The sequence below is a fragment of the Trachurus trachurus genome (assembly GCF_905171665.1).
Source record: "Trachurus trachurus genome assembly, chromosome: 18".
Lineage (NCBI taxonomy): Eukaryota > Metazoa > Chordata > Actinopteri > Carangiformes > Carangidae > Trachurus > Trachurus trachurus.
The window spans coordinates 5,624,082-5,647,956 of NC_139909.1; the positions used below are offsets into that span (position 1 = coordinate 5,624,082).

The 23,875-nt window shown below is 41.2% G+C and overlaps 1 protein-coding gene across 1 annotated transcript in view; it reads left to right on the forward strand.

Annotated features, from left to right (window-relative positions):
* cnpy3 (canopy FGF signaling regulator 3) overlaps positions 1–23,875 on the forward strand; it is a 480,052-nt gene that overhangs the window by 46,115 nt on the left and 410,062 nt on the right. The gene's annotated exons all lie outside the window — the stretch shown is intronic.

A 23,875-nucleotide genomic window follows, 5' to 3' on the forward strand; every position in this document is an offset into this window, starting at 1 on the left:
AAAACCTTCTCACCTCCTCACATTACTTCCCTGTACTAACATGTCAGACCAGTATTTCATTAACACATTACGAATGTCAATCTAATCAATCAAATATCATATTATTATTTATAACAACACTGAGGTGAATTTAGGTTCCACTCATTAGAGACACTTTGTTTTGTAATTCCCAACCTTGTTTTTCTGTCACATGTTTTTAGAGACTTGACCACAGATCCAGAATCAGTTCCTCTCTTTTCTACTTGTGAAAGACAATGTGGGATAAAAATCAGATCTGTTGTTTTAGAAGAAGTTGAATTCCATCACTTGTTTTTATTAGAGTGTCACATAGTGTGACCTGAGTGATGTTGAAACCTGCCTGCCAAACCAGTTTCTATACTTAAAACACCAGTCCAGTTATGCAACCAAGAATGTTTGGTTGTGGTGGACTGTATGGAAGCAGCTACTCCCAGCAGTGACTTCATTGACCTTGAAACACTTAGTTGATTTCAGTTCTGTACGTATGTTCCTTCTTGTGTCTCTCCTGTCTGATTTCCTCTTTCTCTTTTCACCGCTGTTTCTGTCAAGAGGAACTGGAATTCCGTGTGACCCGACAGGCAAGGGAACCTCACTAACATTGGCTGTCAAAACATTTTTTTGTAATTGGTGGAACTGATTCAAAACAGAAACTGTCAATATAAAAGTACAAACAGCAGCCACTTCACTTCAACAGACCGGAGCTCCATGTGTCCCCACCACAGTAAGTAGTGATCATTGCTGCATTGGTCCTGGTGTAAATGTAGTGTAGACTCAGTGACTCAGTGTGTTGATGCTGCTTCACTTCAAGTAGAATCTGGTTGGTTCAGGTAGAGACTGTCTGAAGGTTTCTATCAGTGCTGCTGCTCCTCTTATTCTCCACGACAGATGGATGTTGAAACTGATGGTTTCATGTCACTGTTACATTAGTTAATTGACTAATATTCATCTTGATTTTCTTTTGACTGAACATCCATTGCTCATCAAAAGCTCCATTTTTGACTTTGATGTGACACTGTGTGAAAACAGCAACAAACATCAGTGATAATCAACAGAAACAGCTGGTGAGAGACAAATTAAATCAAACACATATGGACTCTGGTAAAACAGGTGCATAATAAGAGCATTTAAAGGGACAACGAGGAGTTTCTATTTGGTTATAAAAAAGTCTCACATTAATGTGGATGAATCTACGTTACCACTTGTTAATGGGCCCATTTTCTATAAATATATGGTTTTGTCTCTATGGTTATTTTGTTATTATTAGTGGTGGTGGAAATGCTGGGCGAGCCGACCAGCGTTTCCTTATTTTCGGTTTCGTGGCGAGTCATGAGAATAACGCCGCTGAATCGCCGTTTATGGTGGGAACTACGACGATATGTGATCATCTTCGAACCTCTGACTTTAATTCTTGATGAATGAAAACATGAGTCTGTCTTGCGCCGGTCAAAGAATTTCACGGTGCGCGGAGGCTCATAAATGTAGTGTGAAAACGCTTCGCTTTTCCAAAACTCCTCGTTGTCCCTTTAACTTTAAACATAGCTATTTATGTAAAAAAAGGGAATCATTTATATGTTTTCATGTAATTTGTGTTCTTTACACTGATGATTTCTTCTGTCTCAGATATCAACAATGAAACCTGCTGCAGTGTCGAAGAAGGACCATGTATTCCTATTTGTCTTTGACGAATGAAACTCAACGGATGAACACAGTCTGAAGGACTTGTGATATATCCAGAGGTATGACAGACAGAACATCAGCACCATCTAGTGGTGAAAGCTGTGAACTGCACTCTCCTGACTGTAGTGGTTGTGTGAGTGTAGATGTAGTTGTTGATGTGTTGTTGTCTCCTGTGACAGGGAGAAGATGATGTGCTGCTTCCTGCTGCTCCTCACACTGACCTCCTGTGTCTGTGGTGAGTTTACTCCTTCACTTTATTCTCTACAAACTGATACAAGTCCTCAGTTAGTCTGCTCCTCACTTTCCCTCTGTCTCCTCAGAAGCAACATTTGTAGTGAAGGTGACACAGAGCTCCTATCAGGCAGAGGAGAACCACAACATCACACTGGAGTGGACCTTCACCACCACTCAGAGTTCATTGGACTCACTCATCGTCTTCTGTGAACTCTTCACTGATCATCAAAAAGAACCAAAAGTCCTGTATCATCTACATGAGGGTGTTGAGGCTCCAGAGTCTCAGAATAAACATTTTTCAGGACGAGTCCAGTGTGACAGAGATGTCCTCAGAGAAGGACGAGTCAGACTTCATGTGTCCAGACTCAGGACTGAGGACTCAGGACTTTACCAGTGTGAGATTCTCAATGAATATGGAGGGAACTCAGCCTCATGTCGACTGAATGTCTCTGGTGAGTTAAGTCCAGTAAAGAGACCACCAGGTCCTCCAACACATTTGAACCTTTATGGACACATGTTGTAAGACCACATCTGTGAAGACTTTACCTGAGGGGATTACCCACAATTCATAGTTACTTTCATAGTTATAGTTCTGCTATGTTAAACATACAGTTGGATTTTGTGTGGAATAATTATGTATTTAATTATGTTCATTCATACAGGACATACCAGAGGTGTTTTATTTCCTGGTTCAATGAAACGTTTTGTCTTCAGATGATTCACCACATGTTTTTGTCCTTTACAGCAGCTGCTGATCAACATGAGACTCAGAGACCAACTGAGAGACCAGGACCAGAGAGACCAGGACCAGAGAGCTGGGGAAGGATTGGACTCTATATTGGACTGTCATTAGCAGTAGTAGTAGTAGTAGTAGTATTAGCAATCGTAACAGTTCACCTGGTCAAACTTCGCAGGTCTTCATGTCATAAATCCAGTGATGGGGAAAAGAACGTCAAGACAGTGGTGTGAAGATCAGCAGTCAGGAGCTTCTCTCTTTCTTTACCAGACTATCCAGCATCCAGCACAGTCATGTTACTGTGGATTTAAAAGAAAATGTATATATGTATATATATATTCCTATCATAAATAAACCTTTATACTGTATATGAGAAGTTATTTGATTCCTGTGTGTTAATTGTTTACTGTCAGACCTCAAAGTTCTCAAAGAAAAGACTTTGTCCTCAAATATAAGTTATAAACTGGTAAATGTGTGTGAATGTTGAACGCTGAATCAGATCGTTGAAGTAACGTGGAAGTAGCTGAAGAAATGCTGAAAACTGTGATCTGTGTAAGACCTTCCCAAACACTGCAGGTCTTCTAGGAGACTGGATTTTTGATGGAAAAGACTTCTGATCTGGATTCATTCTGTAGTTTGAACATTAGTTTGGTATCAACCTTGTTCTGTCTGATTTCCTTTCTCTCCAGTCCTCAGCTAAAGAGGTGCTGACCGATTGAGACACGTCCACTCTAAGGGGGCGTGGCCTTCATGTTCACACTCAACCATCCCTGAATACTGGATCTACTTCCTCCTCGACTTCTGGCTGATCAGTAATAACGTCTCTACATGTCCTCTGACTAACTCAGCTCTCAGACCTTGTAGCAGCTGGAGGAACAAACTAGTTGAGGAGCTGCAGTCACGTGTTTGTGTCACCAGATGGCGCCACTGCTGCTCACACTGGAGTCACCTCACAGCTCCACCGAGCAGCTTCTCTCTGTCCACTCAGCTCCTTATCTGACCTCTTATTGCTTTATTGAACCATGTGTGTTGATGGATGTTGTTGTTGTTGAGTCTTTGAGAAACTTCTAGGACTGAGATTGAATTATTTACAGACAAGAAACTAATGACAACTTCTGTATGAATGTACAAATTAAGTTTTATTTACACGTACATATTTTATTATAATGATACATCCACATGGACATGATATTCAAAACCTGAAATGTTGAAGAGACAGTCTCAGTTTGATGAGTCAAGAGTTGAGCTGATGTTCTCTGACTTATGTCTGAAGGTTCTCAGTCATCAGGTCATTAAAAGATGAAGTTGAAGGCAACTGGACTTCTCTTGGTTCTTGAAGACATTTCCAAAAAAAAAAGAAACAGTGAGAGTCCCAGGTGTTTAACCATTTAGGTGGAGACGATAACTTGGAGGTTAGAACAGAAGAAGCCTTTTGGATGAGAGGTGAGATGTCTTCAGGACCCAAAAGAAGTCCAGTTGCCTTCAATATCGGCACTTGAGTTCTGTTGACTTGTTCTGACGGTGAGAGGGTCCAGTTGGTTCTGTTGGGTCTAACCAGGTGCTGGTCTCCTCAGTCTGGTTACATGAAGACAGTGAAGGAGGTGAAGGGTCAAAAGTCAGACTTTCTAACTCAGTTCTCTGAGGAACAGAGTTTCTACAGGAGTGAACTGAGGTTTCATCACTGGACCTCTGACTAGAGGAGCAGCGACGTTTGACCAGTAGAACTGTTGTTACTGTTGTTACTGCTGCTACTACTAACACCAGTCCCAGTCCAACATAAAGGCCGGTCCTTCCCCGATTCTCTGGTCCTGGTCTCTCTGGTCCTGGTGTTTCTGCTTCTGGTTGTTCCGTTCGTCTCTGAGTCTCAGGTTGATCAGCAGCTGCTGTAAAGGACATAAACATGTGGTGATTCATCTGAGGAGGAAACTTTTCACTTTTCAGTACAAATATTACACTTATAAATCTAACTTTATGTCTATTTTTAAACACTAGTCACATTTAGATATATGGACTTAGAGCGTGTGTCTGTAAATGGTCCAAATGTGTTGTAGAAAGTCCTGAAGGACCTGGTGGTCTTTCAGAGGGACAGAGGTCTGTGAGTCTCTGAGTGGACTCTGGGACTGGACTGATGTGTTTACACCAAACAGCTGAAAAAAACTCTTTACTCAGCTCAACTCACCAGAGACGTTTAGGTGACAGCTTTCAGAGCCTTCACCATATCCAGTCAGAACTTCACACTGGTACCATCCTGAGTCATCAGTCCTGAGTCTGGACACATGAAGTCTGACTCGTCCTTCTCTGAGGACGTCTCTGTCACACTGGACTCGTCCTGAAAACTCTTCATCCTGAGACTCTGAGACCTCAACGCGCTCATGTAGATGATACAGGACTAAAGGTTTATCATCAGTGAAGAGTCGACAGTAAACAACGTTGGGCTCTGCTGAACCCTGAGTGTTGTTGGTGAAGGTCCACTCCAGTGTGATGTTGTGGTTCTCCTCTGCCTGATAGGAGCTCTGTGTCACCTTCACTACAAATGTTGGTTCTGAGGAGACAGAGGGAAAGTGAGGAGCAGACTAACTGAGGACTTGTATCAGTTTGTAGAGAATAAAGTGAAGGAGTAAACTCACCACAGACACAGGAGGTCAGTGTGAGGAGCAGCAGGAAGCAGCACATCATCTTCTCCCTGTCACAGGAGACAACAGCACATCAACAACTACATCTACACTCACTTCTTCCAGTCAGGACCAGGCTGCTTCATCTTCATCTTCATCTTCATCTTCATCACCCTGCTGCTACAACCTGACCATCAGAGGACAGGACTCCAGACCTCAAACTCTGGGAGATGCAGTCATCTGGTTCTGACACAAGGTGGCGTCAGAGTTCAAATTTCAAATCAAATCAAATTTTATCTGTATGTATTTTATTTATTAGCCTACTTTTTTTTTCAATTAACTGACATCAACATTCCCTCCACACTCACCAGGGTTACACATATATACACATACACACACACATACACATACATAAAGTAAAATAAGCAAAAAAACAAAAACAAAAAAAAAACGGGGGGAACAACTAAGTAAAACAAGCACATAGAAGGCAAAAACATTGCATGTCCACTATCAAGGCTGATCTGGTTGCTGTAGAAAATTAATTGCCAGAGTGCAAACACTGTAAGTGTGTCCACTGTTTGCACCGTGCACCAGTCTGCATGACAACCATGTTACTCAGATGAAATTAAACCTTCAACCATACTGTTCAAACAGAACTACTGCTCAGGTCAAACAGATCGATTTCTGTTTTGAAATCTAAAAGCTTGATTTTGTTGTGATGTCTGACACCATCTGTGCATTAAAACTAAAAAAAATTGAACATATTTTTTTATATTAACTTTTGCTTCCCTGTGACCATGATTCTCTTGTGTTCTCCAAACAAAGGATGAAAAAACATCAAGCAGATCTGTCAGCAACCCAGTGAAACACCATCTGTTCATTGTTCCTGCAGGAAAGTAATTTTAATGATCAGGAACTACGTTTCCAAAACTTTTCACACAGCACAGCTGACATGTTTCTTGTTCTTTTGAAAGAAAATACAAACATTGAACACATTTAAAAAATGTTTTTAGGCTACTCCTTTTACACTGTGACTGTGAAGAGTTGTGGAAATGTGGCTCCGAAGGGTCTCAGAGATCGTTACACAATAGTGTGTTTTAAGTGTGTAATGCATTAACAGTTAAACAGTTAAAAGTCTAAATTTTGATTAGTACTGATGCTGTTGAAGTTTTGAGTAATAGGTAACGTGTAAAAGACTTTGTGTGATAATCTGAGAGCCCTATGAAACACACAGAAAGAGTTTAATCAATCAATACGATGACGATGTGTTTCAGTCATGAAGCTAAAAATGTTCTCACCAACATCAGGAGCTCGTTGTGGATCCTCCAGCTTCCCTGGTCCTCAGATCTGTGGCTCAGAGAAGAAGAAGTGTGTGGACAGCTCCTGACTCCACTGTTCTACTGTATAAACACCTGAATAGATAAATAACTACATGTGCATTTAGTCCAGAACAACCAGGATTTCTCACCCTACTACTCCTCACGCTCTCACACAGGTATGACTGTTACTGCACATGTAGACACATCTCTCTCTCTCTCTCTCTCTCTCTCTCTCTCTCTCTCTCTCTCTCTCTCTCTCTCTCTCTCTCTCTCTCTCACCAATAGGCTTCTTTCGTTTTGTGATCATTGATCCTGGTTTATAAATGTTGTGCTGTTGATTCTGCTTGATCAATAGGCTACCTCTATTGATCTTTATTTGACTGAACAGAGAGAATCACATTTAAACCTTCATGTTTGAGTGATGATCAACAGAAACTAGGCTGCTTCTGAACCTTCATACCTTCTACACACACACACACGCACGCACGCATGCACGCACACACACACACACACACACACCAGCTGCAGCAAGCCCAGTTCAAGAAAGGACCTTTATTTCCTTACATTGTTCAGCTCAGCAGCACATCCCACCTGCAATCTAGGGGATCTGAACTAACTCAAGCATTCAGATAGAGGAGATAAGGAAATAAGGGTAGAGACTTTGTCAAGATCTGAATCACTTCTTGACTTGTCTTGACTTGAGCCTTGAGTCTGAGGAGTTAGAGGTGCATGAACTGTGTCTGTTGTTGTAGTGAAGCATGTCCCCTCTATCTACATACTGTAAAAGCATCAGTTTCAGTCATCTTCATCTTGATTCTCTTTTTAAAGCCAACCAGTGCTGCCTTCACTGTCCTGGAGAATAAGAGGAGCAGCAGCACTGATAGAAACCTTCAGACAGTCTCTACCTGAACCAACAGCAGCATCAACACACTGAGTCTCACTGAGTCTACACTACATGTGTTATTACTGTGTGTGCAGTAGGTGTGTACTTTAGGAGGGGATGGACTGTTGCATGACCAAGTTGAACAGCAGCCAACATGATTCACCTGATTCACGGAACAGTTGTTTCTGAGCTGATGATCCTTCCTGATAAAACACTTCACTGTTTGAGACCAGTTTGTTTTTCACAGGGAAACATTGCGTCTGAACTAGTTGAAGACTCCCGCATCGCTTTACTCTTGTGACACACTCCACTCAGTCATACACACACTCACAATTTGGTTGATTATATAAATTGCTAACATTCCCCATCATCCTCTTTGCTGCCAGTGACACTGCTGTCCTGTGACCTACTGCCTATTGTTTCAACCCCACCACCACCTGCAGGAATCTATAGTTAATGAAATCCTGTCCAGGCAGTGATGAGCTCAGAGCCCAGACAAAAAACTCTAAATGGAAACTGAAGCTGTAATAGACTGTATATTTATAACAAGACTGAGGTGGAATCAATACATTTCAGAGACACTTTGTTCTCAGTTTCCATCCATGTTTTTCTGTCTCATGTCTTTAGTGACTGACCACAGACTGATCCTGAGTCAATTCCTTTGCCTTCTATATAGAGTATGAGAAATTACAGCTACTGATATGATCTGCTTAGATGTTGAATTCACCTTTAGTATGTGGTAGCGCGAGCCAACTTTCATGTCCAAACTATTTTCTAAAGTCAATATCTGATTATCCTTTTGCTCTAAAATACCAGCCCAGACATGCAAACAATGGTGACTGGTTATGCTGGTACTGTAGGTGTTAGGCAACTGATCGTCACAGCAGTGAGTTCACTAAGCTGAGACCAGCCAGGAGCCACCACAGTAAGTAGTGATCATTGTTGCATTGGTCCTGGTGTAAATGTAGTGTAGACTCAGTGAGACTCAGTGTGTTGATGCTGCTGTTGGTTCAGGTAGAGACTGTCTGAAGGTTTCTATCAGTGCTGCTGCTCCTCTTATTCTCCAGGACAGTGAAGGCAGCACTGGTTGGCTTTAAAAAGACAATCAAGCTGTGGAACCATATAACATGATGTCAATGATGCAAGTTACTTGATGAACAGAAATAGTTTGTGAGAAACTGATGAAGGAAACTCTGCTGCTTCTGAACCTTCATGAAAACTCTGGTTGATCATCATTGATGAGACTGACAGAGTTGATCAGGCCAGACTGTGTTTATACAGTTTATTGGTGGTTTCACATCAACAGTAGAAACAGTGACAGTTTTTCTTCAGACACTTAAAGCTCAAGTTTAGTCTCCACATGTCAGCAGGTGGATCATCACACAGACTGGAAATGCATGAATTCATTTTATGTCAAAACTGACTCATGTGACTCTGACACTTCCTCTAAAATTAAACACATATGGACTCTGGTAAAATGATGCAAACTAGTAGGATTCAAAAATAATAGGAAATTAATAGGAATTGAATAAAAAATAAATAAGAAATGCAAAATAATAGGACATTTTTGGGATAAAAGGATTCAACTTCCTGTATCTTTTTGTTATTCATGTAAAAAAAGAAAAAAAGTGACTGTTTTGTGTTGTCTTCTGTGTCAGCCACTAAAGTGAAACCTGCTCCAGTGACTGAGGAATGAAGTCTAACAGGTCAACACACAGACTGAAGAGTTGCATCAGCACCATCTAGTGGTGAAAGCTGTGAACTGCACTCTCCTGACTGTAGTGGTTGTGTGAGTGTAGATGTAGTTGTTGATGTGTTGTTGTCTCCTGTGACAGGGAGAAGATGGTGTGCTGCTTCCTGCTGCTCCTCACACTGACCTCCTGTGTCTGTGGTGAGTTTACTCCTTCACTTTATTCTCTACAAACTGATACAAGTCCTCAGTTAGTCTGCTCCTCACTTTCCCTCTGTCTCCTCAGAACCAACATTTGTAGTGAAGGTGACACAGAGCTCCTATCAGGCAGAGGAGAACCACAACATCACACTGGAGTGGACCTTCACCACCAACACTCAGGGTTCATTAGACCTGCTCAGTATCTACTGTGATCTGACCACTGATAATGACAAGGAGCCCATAGTCCTGTATCATCTATATGAGGGTGTTGAAGTCTCAGAGTCTCAGGATAACCAGTTTTCAGGACGAGTCCAGTGTGACAGAGACGTCCTCAGAGAAGGACGAGTCAGACTTCATGTGTCCAGACTCAGGACTGAAGACTCAGGACGGTACCGGTGTCAGATCCTCAATGAATATGGGAGTGGATCTGCTAAATGTCGACTGAACGTCTCTGGTGAGTTGAGCTGAGTAAAGAGATTTTTTCAGCTGTTTGGTGTAAACACATCAGTCCAGTCCCAGTCAGAGTCCACTCTCAGAGACTCACAGACCTCTGTCCCTCTGAAAGACCACCAGAACTTTCTACAACACATTTAGTAATAGAAAAACATTATGATTTTGTGAGGAATATATATACACTTCATTATATGACTGTACACTGACAGGAGAAACAAAATAAAGTTCTGTTTCTGGTCTGAACTCTCCCTGCCAGTCAGCTGTGAGTATTTTATTTCCCGGTTCAATGAAAAGTTTTGTCTTCAGATGAATCACCACATGTTTATGTCCTTTACAGCAGCTGCTGATCAACCTGAGACTCAGAGACCAACTGAGAGACCAGAACCAGAGAGACCAGGACCAGAGAGCTGGGGAAGGATTGAACTCTATATTGGACTGTCATTAGCAGTAGTAGCAGTAGTATTAGTAGTAAAAGTAACAGTTCAACTCTCCAGGTCTTCATGTCATAAATCCAGTGATGGGGAAAAGAAAGTCAAGACAGTGGTGTGAAGATCAGCAGTCAAGAGCTTCTGTCTTTCTTCATCAGACTATCCCTAACCCAACATCTGTTACAAATCTTTAATATTATGTTCATGTTGCTGTGAATTTCTTATTAATTGTATAAATAATATTCCTATCATAAATAAACCTTTATTTTTGTACGAGAAGTTATTTGATTCATGTGTGTTAATCTTTTAATGTCAGATCCCCAAATTCTCAAGGAAAAGACTTTGTCCTCAAATATAAGTTATAAACTGGTAAATGTGTGAACGCTGAATCAGATCATTGAAGCAATGTGGAAATAGCTGAAGAACTGCTGAAACCTGTGTTCTGTGTAAGACCTTCCCAAACACTGCAGGTCTTCTAGGAGTTTCTAGAGTAGAAAGTGTGGATTTTTGATGGAAAAGACGGTAACACTCATGATAAGAGTGACATGACACTGTCATGAACATGTCATAAACATTATGTCAATGTCATAACGGATTTGTAGGGTTAGGTTTAGGGCTAACTGAATGACTCTTAATAACAACTTTATTACATTGTAATAAATGTTTATGACATGTTCATAACTGTGACATGTCACTCTTATACAGTGTCTGATGAGATCTTCAAGTAAAGTCTTACCGAAAAGACTTCTGATGTGGATTCATTCTGCAGTTTGAACATTAGTTTGGTATCAACCTTTAATGAGCTCTGTCTGATTTCCTTTCTCTCCAGTCCTCAGCTAAAGAGGTGCTAACCGATTGAGACACGTCCACTCTAAGGGGGCGTGGCCTTCATGTTCAAGCTCTACAACCCAAAATACTGGATCTATTTTCTTCTTGACTTCTGGCTGATCAGTAATAACGTCTCTTCGTGTCCTCTGACTAACTCAGCTGTCAGACCTTGTAGCAGCTGGAGGAACAAACTAGTTGAGGAGCTGCAGTCATGTGTTTGTGTCACCAGATGGCGCCACTGCTGCTCACACTGGAGTCACCTCACAGCTCCACTGAGCAGGTTCTCTCTGTCCACTCAGCTCCTTGTCTGACCTTTTATTGCTTTATGTGTCATGTGTTGATGGATTAAATAGCTCTTGAAGCTGCGTACGCTGAGGCCTTGAAGAGTGAAATGCCTTGGTGTTCTGTTCTGTTTGTCTTTTTATTCTTCTATTGGATGTGTCATTAGTGTGTGTGTACATGCACATCTCTAACTGTCTTACGTATATTGTCTGCAAGGCAGCTACTACCATGCACTTGAGTCCTTGACAAATTTCCTCTATGGGACAATAATGTTTATTCTTTTCTACTTTTCTATTTTGTTGTTATTAACATTTCCTTTGTTGTTGAGACTTTGAGAAACTTCTGGGTCTGATGTGGACAGATCTACACACAAGAGACGGGTGACAACTTTTGTAAACAAAGGTTTATATCAAAAATAATAAAAAAAAACAAAAAAAAACAATGATACATCCACAGTAACATGAACATAATATTGAAAACCTCAAGCAAATGTTGAAGAGAGAGTCTCAGTTTGATGAGTCAAGAGTTGAGCTGATGTTCTGCCTTGTGTTTGAAGGTTCTCAGTCATCAGGTCATTAAGGGCTGAAGTTGAAGGCAACTGGACTTCTTTTGGTTCTTGAGGATGTTTCTAAAAATACTTGTTAAAGAGTCTCAGGTGTTTAACTCTAACGATGGAGACGACATCTTGGAGGTTAGAACTGAAGAAGCCTTTTGGATGAGAGGTGAAATGTCTTCAGAAACCAACAGAAGACCAGTTTCCTTCAATATCAGCACTTAGCCCTTCAAAGTCTATATTCTTCCACATTTCTCTCGCCTAGTCTCCTTGTAATGTTTGTAAAGCCTCAGACCTGTGATGCACAATCAAGTAATTGACATCTTTCTTTTCAGGACAACCTGGGCTTTAAAGGAAAATTCCGACCCTTTTTGACCCCTAAATCGTTGTCCTGATGGTCGCCCAGTGTTGGTTGGAGCAAAAAACTAAAAGCGACTAAAATTGATGCAGGCAAACCGGAGTTACCATGGCTACCCGGTGCTAGGGATAGCCAGTACGCTAACCCATGGGGGCAATTCTTTCAACCACAACAAACACTCAAATATCTCTGGTACATGACTGGAATCCTTAGAGACACCACTGAACTCATATAGTGTACAGTATAAACAGTAGGGGTGGGAGAAAAAAAACGATTCTCATAAATATCGCGATATCTTTTTTGATTTTTTTTAAATCGATTTTTTTTTTCAAAAATCTTTTTTTTGGGGGGGGGGGGTTGAATTTTTTTTTTTTTATTTAAAAAAAAATATTGTGCAATGTGCATTTGTTCGCCTTTTTTACATACAGAGAGTACAGGTTTGGAAAAGGGTTTAAGTTCACTTTATAATGGAGTATGTTAATTTATAGGCTCCTACAGTATTTGTGTGCAGATAAATGTTAAAAATGCAGACTAAAAATCGAGAGAATCGGCAATATCGTAGAATCGCAATTTAAATAGAATCGCCATCCAAAAAATCATAGAAGAATCGAATCGGGAGAAAAGCATATCGTCCCAGCCCTAATAAACAGTATAAACTTTGTGTTTTTGCATGTAATCACTCACGTCAGATAGCCGAACTCTGAAACATCCTGGAAAGACATTACTATCCCATCGCAGAGCGCCTGCTCTCCCCGCCACAGAAACTAACACTTTTTCCTTGCTGTGATGATTTCTTTACAAAATTAAACGGTCAAGCAGTGCAGTGGTAATGTCAATAATATCTCCAACCATAATTGCATAATAATTGCAATCATACAAGGCAACAGAGCGAACACTTTGATGTAAATTAACACTGTCTGACACAACATGTAATGGCATACGGGTCTTCTATTGGACCCAGGATTTTAAGGCTGCATTACTCTGCTTCAGCCATTCTTTAGGGAGTATTGAATCAATAGAATCATCATCAAAAAGATTCATTCAAAATCGTTCAGAACATTTCATGATTCAGTTCATTCAGTTCATGACTCGGCCATGAGGCTTGTGTTCACTCTTTGGTACATTCACGTTCGCGTTTGCAAACAAGATAACACTAATGGACTTGACAGAGAGCTTGTTTGATAGGATGAAATGTCCTGTTTTTGATTTTGAAAAAATGATGTCGCTCCTTCAGGTGCTGGTTGCCTCAGTCTGTTTGCATGAAGACAGCGAAGGAGGTGAAAGGTCAAGTGTCAGACTTTCTGTCCCAGTTCTCTGAGGAACAGAGTCACTGCACCAATGAACTGAGGTTTCATCACTGGATCTACGACTTGAGGAGCAGCGACGTTTGACCAGTAGAACTGTTGTTACTGCTGCTGCTACTAATACCAGTCCCAGTCCCAGCCCCACATAGAGGGTGATCTGTCCCCAGCTCTCTGGTCCTGGTCTCTCTGGTCCTGGTCTCTCAGTTGGTCTCTGAGTCTCAGGTTGATCAACAGCTGCTGGAAAGGACATGAACATGTGGTGATTCATCTGAGGAGGAAACTTTTCAGTTCTCAGAACAAATATTAGGCTACACTAAATGTTATTTTATGCCAGTTTTTTAAAACTTCTGCTGTAATCTTCAGTGATGTGGACTTAGAGCAAGTGTCTATAAATAGTGTATAGAGGACGGTCTCACAGAGCTGTTAGCATGGCTCTAGATGAACTGATTCAACTCACCAGTGACGTTCAAGTGACATTCATCAGAGTCCCTCCCATATCCAGTGAGAACTTTACACCAGTACCGTCCTGAGTCTTCAATCCTGAGTCTAGACACATGAAGTCTGACTCGTCCTTCTCTGAGGACGTCTCTGTCACACTGGACTCGTCCTGAAAACTCTTCATCCTGAGTCTCCCAGAGCTCAACACCCTCATATAGATGATACAGGCCTTTTGGGGCCTGGTGATCATCAGTGGTCAGATCACAGTAGATACCGATGGGCTCTGCTGAACCCTGAGTGGTGGTGAAGGTCCACTCCAGTGTGATGTTGTGGTTCTCCTCTGCCTGATAGCAGCTCTGTGTCACCTTCACTACAAATGTTGGTTCTGAGGAGACAGGGAAAGTGAGGAGCAGACTAACTGAGGACTTGTATCAGTTTGTAGAGAATAAAGTGAAGGAGTAAACTCACCACAGACACAGGAGGTCAGTGTGAGGAGCAGCAGGAAGCAGCACATCATCTTCTCCCTGTCACAGGAGACAACAACACATCAACAACTACATCTACACTGACTTCATCCAGTCAGGACCAGGCTGCTCCATCTTCATCTTCATCTTCATCATCCTGCTGCTACAACCTGACCATCAGAGGACAGGACTCCAGACCTCCATGCTGATGGAGCAACAACCAGCTACAGGAACTTTACATTCACACTGAGACAAACTCTGGGAGCTGCAGCCACCTGCTTCTGACACAAGGTGGAGACAGAGTTCAATACTTTAACCAAAACCAAACCAAACACTGACATACCAGACATACCAACAAACTGCACAAGTCAGTCAGCCAGATAAAGGACATCAGACCACCTGTCCTTTGTTCCCCCAGGGCTTTTCCTCATTTACCCATATATGTCTACATTACACAAACACAAAATGACCAAACAGCTATGTCATTGTCCTTTGGGAGTGTTGGAGTTAAAATTACATATTACACTTCAGCACCATACCTCACTGGGTTTTTGGCACAAATGGCCAAAAAAGCTAAAAAAAAAAAAAAAAAAAGCTAAAAAAAAAGAGAAGAATTATTAGTATCTAGGATCTTAGGACCATGGATGAAAAAAATGAAGAAAAAAGGATTTTTTTTTTCTCCATAAAGAGAAAAATGAAAGAAATGAGAAAAACAAAAGGAGGAACAAGGATAAAAGTGTTGAGAATAAACAAACAGCTATTGATTGAACAGTGATCTATATGACCTTTTTACACTGTTACAAATGTCACAAAAACTGAGAAAATAACATAAACCCCAAGAAGGTTAAATGCAATCTTTATAGCTGTAAAGCATTGTAAATACACATCAGGTCCTTTCTGTGTGGAGTTTGCATGTTCTCCCCGTGTCTGCGTGGGTTTCCTCCGGGTGCTCCGGTTTCCCCCACCACTAAAAACATGTCGGCTAGGTTAATCCTCCAGTCAGCGCCACTGACCAAAGGCACTGGCTCATAATCTGGAGTTGGTCCCCGGGCGCTGCACCGTGGCTGCCCACTGCTCCTCAGGGATGGGTTAAATGCAGAGAAAGAATTTCACTGTACTAGCTGTACAGTATATGTGACCAATAAAGTACCTTTACCTTTACCTTTATAAACGTGTAAACCCTACATCTCCCTTATAATAATAAATATACAGTGTTTTAAATGTTATTGTAATTCTAGCTATGCATGATGTGGAGAACTTGTTAAAGCTTGTTGTGGATGAGCAGAGATCAACGGGGCTTCAGTCATGTGTAGAGGAGCAGAAATGACTGAGACTCTGCAGCAGCAGGAGTTTATCTTTCTATCAGTCACCGCCTCAGCAAACAAGTTTATCTTGTTTGTTCAGTCACTCACAGCGACTTGTGCGCGTTTTCCTTTAAATTATCATTAAATCTTTTTTATTAAAACAGGTAGAAATTCAACTTCAACATCAAAACTGACTTTTTTCCCTTCATGTTCATGATAACAGATCTTCATCCTCGAAGATGAATGTCTCTGATTCTCTGTCTAAAGTCGATCCATGTTGTTATTATTAATATTTTTTTTATTATTGTTGTTATTATTATTATTATTATTATTATTATTATTATCAATAAATCTATCAAAACGATGATGACGTGTTTAAGTCATGAAGCTAAACATGTTCTCACCAGCATCAGGAGCTCGTTGTGGATCCTCCAGCTTCCCTGGTCCTCGGATCTTTGGCTCAGACAAGAAGAGGTGTGGATGAACAACAACTTGTCCTGTATAATCTACAAAAAAATAACAAACTACAAAAGAGTAGGTGTGGCAGGTGGGAATGTGTGTGTGTGGGGGGGGAATGGGTGCGGTTCCCTGTCAAGGAAAGAACACGTCTCTCAAAATCTCAGCTACCGACTGACAACACTTATCAAACTCAGCTCCACTTTTGAATGAATTAGAATAAATAAATCAAATAAATACCTACATGTACATATAGTCCAGAACAACCAGGATATCTCACCCTACTAGTTCTCCTCACTCTCTCACACACAGGTATGACTCTTACTGCACGTGTACATAGACCTCTCTCGCTCTCTTATTCTCTCTCAATTAAATTAAATTTGAATTTGCTTTATTGGCATGAATGTTACAAGAACTAAGCATCAAGAATCAATGAAACAAAACAAATACAACTCACAGAATCAATTTATATAGCCTGTGTGTGTGTGTTTGTGTGTGTTCTTGTACTTACTACGTTATGAGGACTGGAACGAGTTTTTAACCAACAGAGTGAGGACATTTTTGGGAAGTGAGGACATTTTGGCCAGTCCTCACTTTTTCCAAGGGCTGTTTGAGGGTCAAGACTTGGGTTAAGACGTTAGGTTATAAATAGGTTAAATTAGGCTTAAGTAGATTCGATTGAACTACAGCAGCCGACAGATATATGCTTAATGTTTGGGTGCAAAAAAGTCACTGTTAACAAAATCAACATCTAATCTGTCCCTTTAAATTAAAGTTTGTGACATGTCTGTGGAGCAGCTGCTGACAGATGTGCAACTGACAGCTGCTGCTTCTTTCCCTGGACGTGAAGTATTTTATCGGGATCATCTGCTCACAAACAACTGTTCTGTGAATCAGGTGAATCATGTTGGCTGCTGTTTAACTTGGTCATGCAAAGGTCCATCCCCTCCTAAAGTACACACCTACTGCACACACAGTAATAACAAATGTGTTGATGCTGCTTCACTTCAAGTAGAATCTGGTTGGTTCAGGTAGAGACTGTCTGAAGGTTTCTATCAGTGCTGCTGCTCCTCTTATTCTCCACCACAGTGAAGGCAGCACTGGTTGGCTTTAAAAAGAAAGTGTTTGGGTGCAACAAAGTCACTGTTAACAAAATCAACATCTAATCTGTCCCTTCAAATTAAAGTTTGTGACATGTCTGTGGAGCAGCTGCTGACAGTGACAGTTTCCTCATCACTAAACCTGAGCCACCATCCGATCCTTCCTCACTCACGTCATGATGACAAGACAGAGAGAAAGAAAGAGAAAGAAAGTGCAGGGTTCAATAATAGAATAAAATGTCCCCACCACAATTAAACTGACGCCCTTGGTAGCTACTGTAGGATGCTCAGAGAACTACTTGTTACAGCTCGTTGTGAATGAGCAGAGATCAACGGAGCTTCAGTCGTGTGTAGAGGAGCAGAACTGACTGAGACTCTGCAGAGGTTTCTCTTTCTATCAGTCACCGCCTCAGCAAACATTAGAAGTTTACCTTGGAAAAAAAGCCATGTTTGTTTGTTTGGTCAATCACAGCGACCTGTACACGTTTTCCTTTGAATTATCATTAAACTATCGTCATTAAACCTTAAAAACAGATAGAAATTCAACTTCAACATCAAACCTGACTGTTTTTCCCTTCACGTTTGTGATAACAGATCTTCATCTTCGAAGATGAATGTGTCTGATTCTCTGTCTGAAGTCACTCAGTGTTGTTATTATTATCAATAAATAAATGAATACGATGACGATGTGTTTCAGTCATGAAGCTAAAAATGTTCTCACCAACATCAGGAGCTCATCCTGGATCCTCCAGCTTCCCTGGTCCTCGGATCTGTGGCTCAGAGAAGAAGAAGTGGGTGAACAGCAACTCCAAAGAAGAAGGAAGAGTGCGCACACCACCAAAGCATAGACATGTCTATGGCTATGGGTGTGGGTGTGTCTTCTGTGTCTCAAGGAAAGAGCACGCCCTCTCTATATTTGTGTGTGTGTGTTACATCAGACCAACAGGTTTTTGTAATTCTCCACCACGGCCCATCCCTTGTGCTCGCCTGTGCGTCCCTCGGGCCACAAAAAATAGATATAGACTTTCCTTTGTGCCTGTCTCCATTCGAGCACTGAATGCCTCGAAATAATGACTGGTTGTAACCTGTTTAAGTCTGTACTGGCCACCGTACTGTCCCAATCATTTTGCTCTCCTCTTTGTGAGACTGCACTTTATCTGATGCACTTTACTTGACCACTATGTTCTTAATAGTGTTATCTTGGATCTTGTATTCTGTGTATTTCCTATATTTTATCTCTTTTATGATCACAATTAGTGCATATTCTATTTATATTGTTATTTATAATGATGCGTCTCTATGTCACTATATGTCTTTGCGTTGTATGTTTTTTACCTTTATGTGATTCTATGAGCTGCAACCCAAATTGCCCTTTGGGGACATGAAATAAACTGAACTGAACTGAACTGAACACAGTAAGTTGTGATCATTGATCCTGTTTATAAATTTTGGGCTGTTGATTCTGCTTGATCAATATCTGTATTGATCTTTACTTGACTGAACAGAGAGAATCACATTTAAAGCTTCGTGTTTGAGTGATGATCACCAGACACACACACACACACACACACACACACACACACACACACACACACACACACACACACACACACACACACACACACATATTAGGTTACTGTCGACTGCACCAGCTGCTATCTTCCCTCTCTTTTCTACCACAGAGGGTGGTGAGTGACAGTGAGGAATTACAGATACAAATCGAATCTGTTGTTTTAGAAGAAGTTAAGCACATAATAGTGTCACAGCGTGACCTGAGTGATGTGGAAACCTGAGCTAACTTTAGCTGCCAAACCAGTTTCTATTCATAGCTAAAGTTGATTATCTCACACGAAATCTTAAAACAACAGCGAAACCAAGAATGTTCGCCTGGTTGGTACCAGATAACAGTATAAAAGCAGTTTCTCCAAACACATCACGAGTCTCCACCACAGTAAGTTGTGAGCATTGATCCCAGTGTAAATGTTGTGTAGACTCTTTGAGACTCAGTGTGTTGATGCATTTTGCAGTATTCTCCAGGACAGTGAAGGCAGCACTGGTCAGATTTTAGTTAACTGATCAATATTCATATTGATCTTTATTTGACTGATTCACAGTTTCACATTTAAAGCTTCATGTTTGACTTTGGTGTGAAAATCAAACATCAGTGATGATCAACAGAAACAGTTGTGAAACTCTGCTGCTTCTTGTTGGTTTGATGGTTTCACTCCAACAGTAGAAACAGTGACAGTGTTTCTTTCTTCAGACACCTAAAGCTCAAGTTTAGTCTCCACACGTCGCAGGAGGATCATCACACAGACTGGAGATACATGAACTCGCTTTACTGTGACTTCCTCTAAAATCAAACACATATGGACTCTGGTGAACTGATGCAAAATAATAGGAGTTATTAGAGCCATATTTGCATATTTTGTTTGATCCTTATTATCATTAATATTATTGCACATAGCTGCTAAGATGAGGTTCATAATTTAATTTGACTGTTTGATTATTCTATATTATTCTATATTCATTGTGTTTATTGTAATGAGCCACCTCCCAGGAAATGAGGACGCAAAAGGGGAGAGTGGAACAGCTGGTTCAGATGAGACAGGACAGGGGAGCCATAATGTTTTCAGACCGCTCTTAGTTATTTCATTTTACTTTTCTTTTAGCTCGAATCCTAAGTTGTGTGTTACTGCAAACCAGGCACGAATAAATCGCCTTTTTTTTGATCCAAGAGATGCAGTGATTGTTTTTTATTGGAGCGCGTCACAACCACAGTGAAACCCCTGAACAAAGGACGGCGGCTGGAAGCCGGTTGCCGGTCAAAATGCCGTCACATTTTGTCTGAAAACACCGCAACCTGTGGATATGTGGATGATCCAGCGCATCGGAACCCGCGCTGGACCTTTACGGACCTAGACACAGACATCGGCCTCAGCGGACTCGTGAGTAAAAGTCGCGCTGGAAGTTATGAATGAAATGTTACACTAATGGACATCGGCCTTACCGGAATCAATCAATTAAGTGTGCGCACTGACAAACAAAACGAAATGACATGATATCATGAAGCATAAAGTTTTGAATGGAAAGATGGAAGAGGAAATGTCTTGTGGAACTGTTTCTCATGCTTTGGGATCGAATGTTTGTGACATGTGGTGAAATGAAACAATGAATTAATTCTACAAACACGGGCCAATGTTTATAAACAACCTGTGAATAATGACGGAATTAATTGTGGATGAAATGCCGGCTGGAGCTGGCGCAAAGGAGAGATTTAAATGGCTCAGCGCGTCGCGCAAAGGGAGGCTTGGAGCGTGCACGCGCAAAATGAATGAAATAAAAGCCTTGATGGAAACTGAGGGGAATGTTGAAAAAGTGAATGAATCTGTTGCCTTGTTTAAGAGATCACTTGAAGATTTTAAGGAGGTTCATGAATCAGTCCAAGAGTTTCTGTCTGAGGAAGTAAAGGAAGATGAGAGAATTGATTGGTATGAACCAAAATTGTCCAGGTTTGCGGATTTCCTTAAGGATGTGGAAAAGTGGACAACCTCTCAAACAGATCCTCAGACCCTCATTGGACCTCAGGACAGCATTTCTAACATTTCGAAGAGGTCACAAGTTTCCAAACGTGCAGAATCAAAAGCCACCACATCTTCTTCAGTTGCCTCAGCACGTCTTAAGGTGGCCACAGAAAGAGCTGCTCTGCTGGCCCGGGCAGCAGCTTTAGAAAGGAAACAGGCCCTGGACATGGAGAAGGCTCAATTAAAAGGCAAAATGGAACAAATGGAGTTGGAAATGAATCTGGCTGAATCTGAGGCAAAATTAAAGGTGCTGGAAAACTTTGAATCTCAAAACGAGCAAACCTTACCAACACATGTATCGCAAGCACAATATGGGGATGGCATGAATGAATACTTTGAAACTTACCAGGAAACTTACCAGGAAAACACAGATGTGACAGTGAATCCAGTAACATCTCCTGTTGAATTTGCAGAGCTTGGAGCGATTCCCAAAACACCACTCCAAAGGTATTTAATCCAACAACGCAAACCAATAACAAGCTCTCCACCCCAAGATAAGAAAATAAAACATATTACTCTACCACAGCGTGGTCCTACCGTCCAGAGTTCTCCACAAATAGCAACAGGTGCTGGGATTAACATGAAAAGCAATGATGACAATTTCTTGACTGCAATGCAGAGACAAAATGATATTGCTGATTTGTTGGTTTTGCAGCATAAACAAATATCACTTCCTGCACGTGAAATTCCAGTTTTTGATGGAAACCCTCTTAATTATCAAATGTTTATGAGGGCATTTCAGCATAACATTGAGGAGAAAACAAACAACTGCCAAGATATGTTATATTACCTCGAGCAGTATACATCAGGACCCTGCCAGGAGTTGGTCCGTAGCTGTCTTCATATGGATGCTGTTGCAGGCTTTGTGGAGGCCAAGAGACTGTTAAAGATGCATTTTGGAAATGATATAAAGATTGCAAATGCTTATATGGCTAAAGCTCTGAACTGGAACAATATAAAGCCAGAGGATGGAAAAGCACTGCAAAGTTATGCACTTTTCTTAAGAGGCTGTTGTACTGCCATGAGAGGTTTGCAGGACATGGAGGAGCTTGACCTACCGTCCAACTTAAAGCTCATTGTTTCAAAACTTCCTTATAAACTACGGGAGAGGTGGAGGACGGCAGCCTGTGACATTTTGGAACACAGAAACACACGAGCAAGATTGCAGGACCTGGTGACATTCACTGAAAGGCAAGCTAAGATACTACAAGATCCTCTTTTTGGTGATATTAATGATCCTATTACACATATTAGGACTTTAAGGGCCAAACCTACCACAGATACAAGACCAAACAGATTTAAAAGTAAAGGAAGCAGCTTTGCTACCACAGTGGCAATGGTGTCTGACAGTAAAGAAGAAAAGGGAGCACAAGAGAAATTGACCATTAAAGGCAACTTCAACTCCAGCACTCATGACCCCTCATGCTCCTTTTGTGCTGGTAGGCATCTCATAGCTGAATGTCGGAAAATAAATGCACAACCTCATGAAGCTAAAATTGAGTTCCTCAGAGAAAATGGATTGTGTTTTGGATGTTTGAAAGTGGGGCATCTGAGTAGAAACTGCAAAAGAAGAATGATATGTCAGACTTGTCAGGCCAAACACCCCACTATTCTGCACATAAAGAGATCTCCCAAACCTGAGACATATACACACAAAGCAGAGCTACATAGTATGGCAGCTACACCTGAAGAAACATCGATCAGCAGTGCTCTCGTGTCACTGGGAGAGGGTGAGGCAACTGGGGCTGGTAGAGACTGTATACTGGCCATAGTTCCAGTGCTGGTTAAACTTTGTAATGGAAATAAAAGTGTACCTACCTATGCCTTCCTGGACCCCGGCAGCACTGACACATTTTGTACAGAGAACCTCATGAGGAAGCTCAACGCTAGAGGCCGTAGAACTGAAGTTCTTCTGCAGACTATGGGAACAGAAAAAACAGTTAAGAGCTATGAGCTAACAGGTCTGGAGGTTGGTCATATAGATGAAGATGGTACTTATCTGACACTGCCAAAGTTATATACTCAAGACAAAATCCCTGTGACGAAGAAAAACATTCTCACGCAGGCGGATTTAAACAAGTGGCCTTACTTGCAGGAAATCAAGGTAAAGGAAATAAATGCTGATGTGGATCTTCTTATTGGAGTAAATGTACCAATGGCTATGGAACCCTGGAGAATCATTAATAGCCAAAGAAATGGACCATATGCAGTTAGGACACAGTTAGGATGGGTGGTTAATGGTCCACTCAATGTCTCTGCTGCTATGGAAAAAGAATGCACTGTGGCATCTGTGAACCGAATCTCCATTGTGCACATTGAAAGGCTCCTGGAAAGACAATATGCACATGACTTCCCAGAGAAAGACTACGAGGAGAAAATGGAGATGTCAGTTGATGACCAACAGTTCATGCAGATTGCTTCAAGTTCTGTTACTCTCAAAGATGGCCACTACTACTTACCTTTACCTCTTCGTGACAGAAACATCAGCATGCCAAATAACTATCAAATGGCAGAACAACGAACGTTACATCTCAAAAGAAAATTTCAAAAGGATCAAGTTTATGCCAGTGAGTACAGAGACTTCATGAGTGACATCATCAGAAAAGGTTATGCTGAGAATGTACCACCAGAAGATTTAAACCAGTGAATGGCAGATTGTGGTACATACCTCACCACGGTGTGTATCATAAGCGTAAAAAAACCCTCCGTGTGGTCTTTGATTGTGCATCAACCTTTAAAGGCGCATCACTCAATAATGTACTCCTACAAGGCCCAGACTTGGCTAACTCTCTTATCGGTGTTCTGCTCAGATTCCGGCACGAGCCAGTTGCAGTTATGGCAGATATTGAAAGCATGTTTCACCAGGTGAGAGTTCATGAAGAGGACAGAAACTTGCTCAGATTCCTATAGTGGCCGGAGGGAGATACAAGCAAAGAATTGGAGGAATATAGAA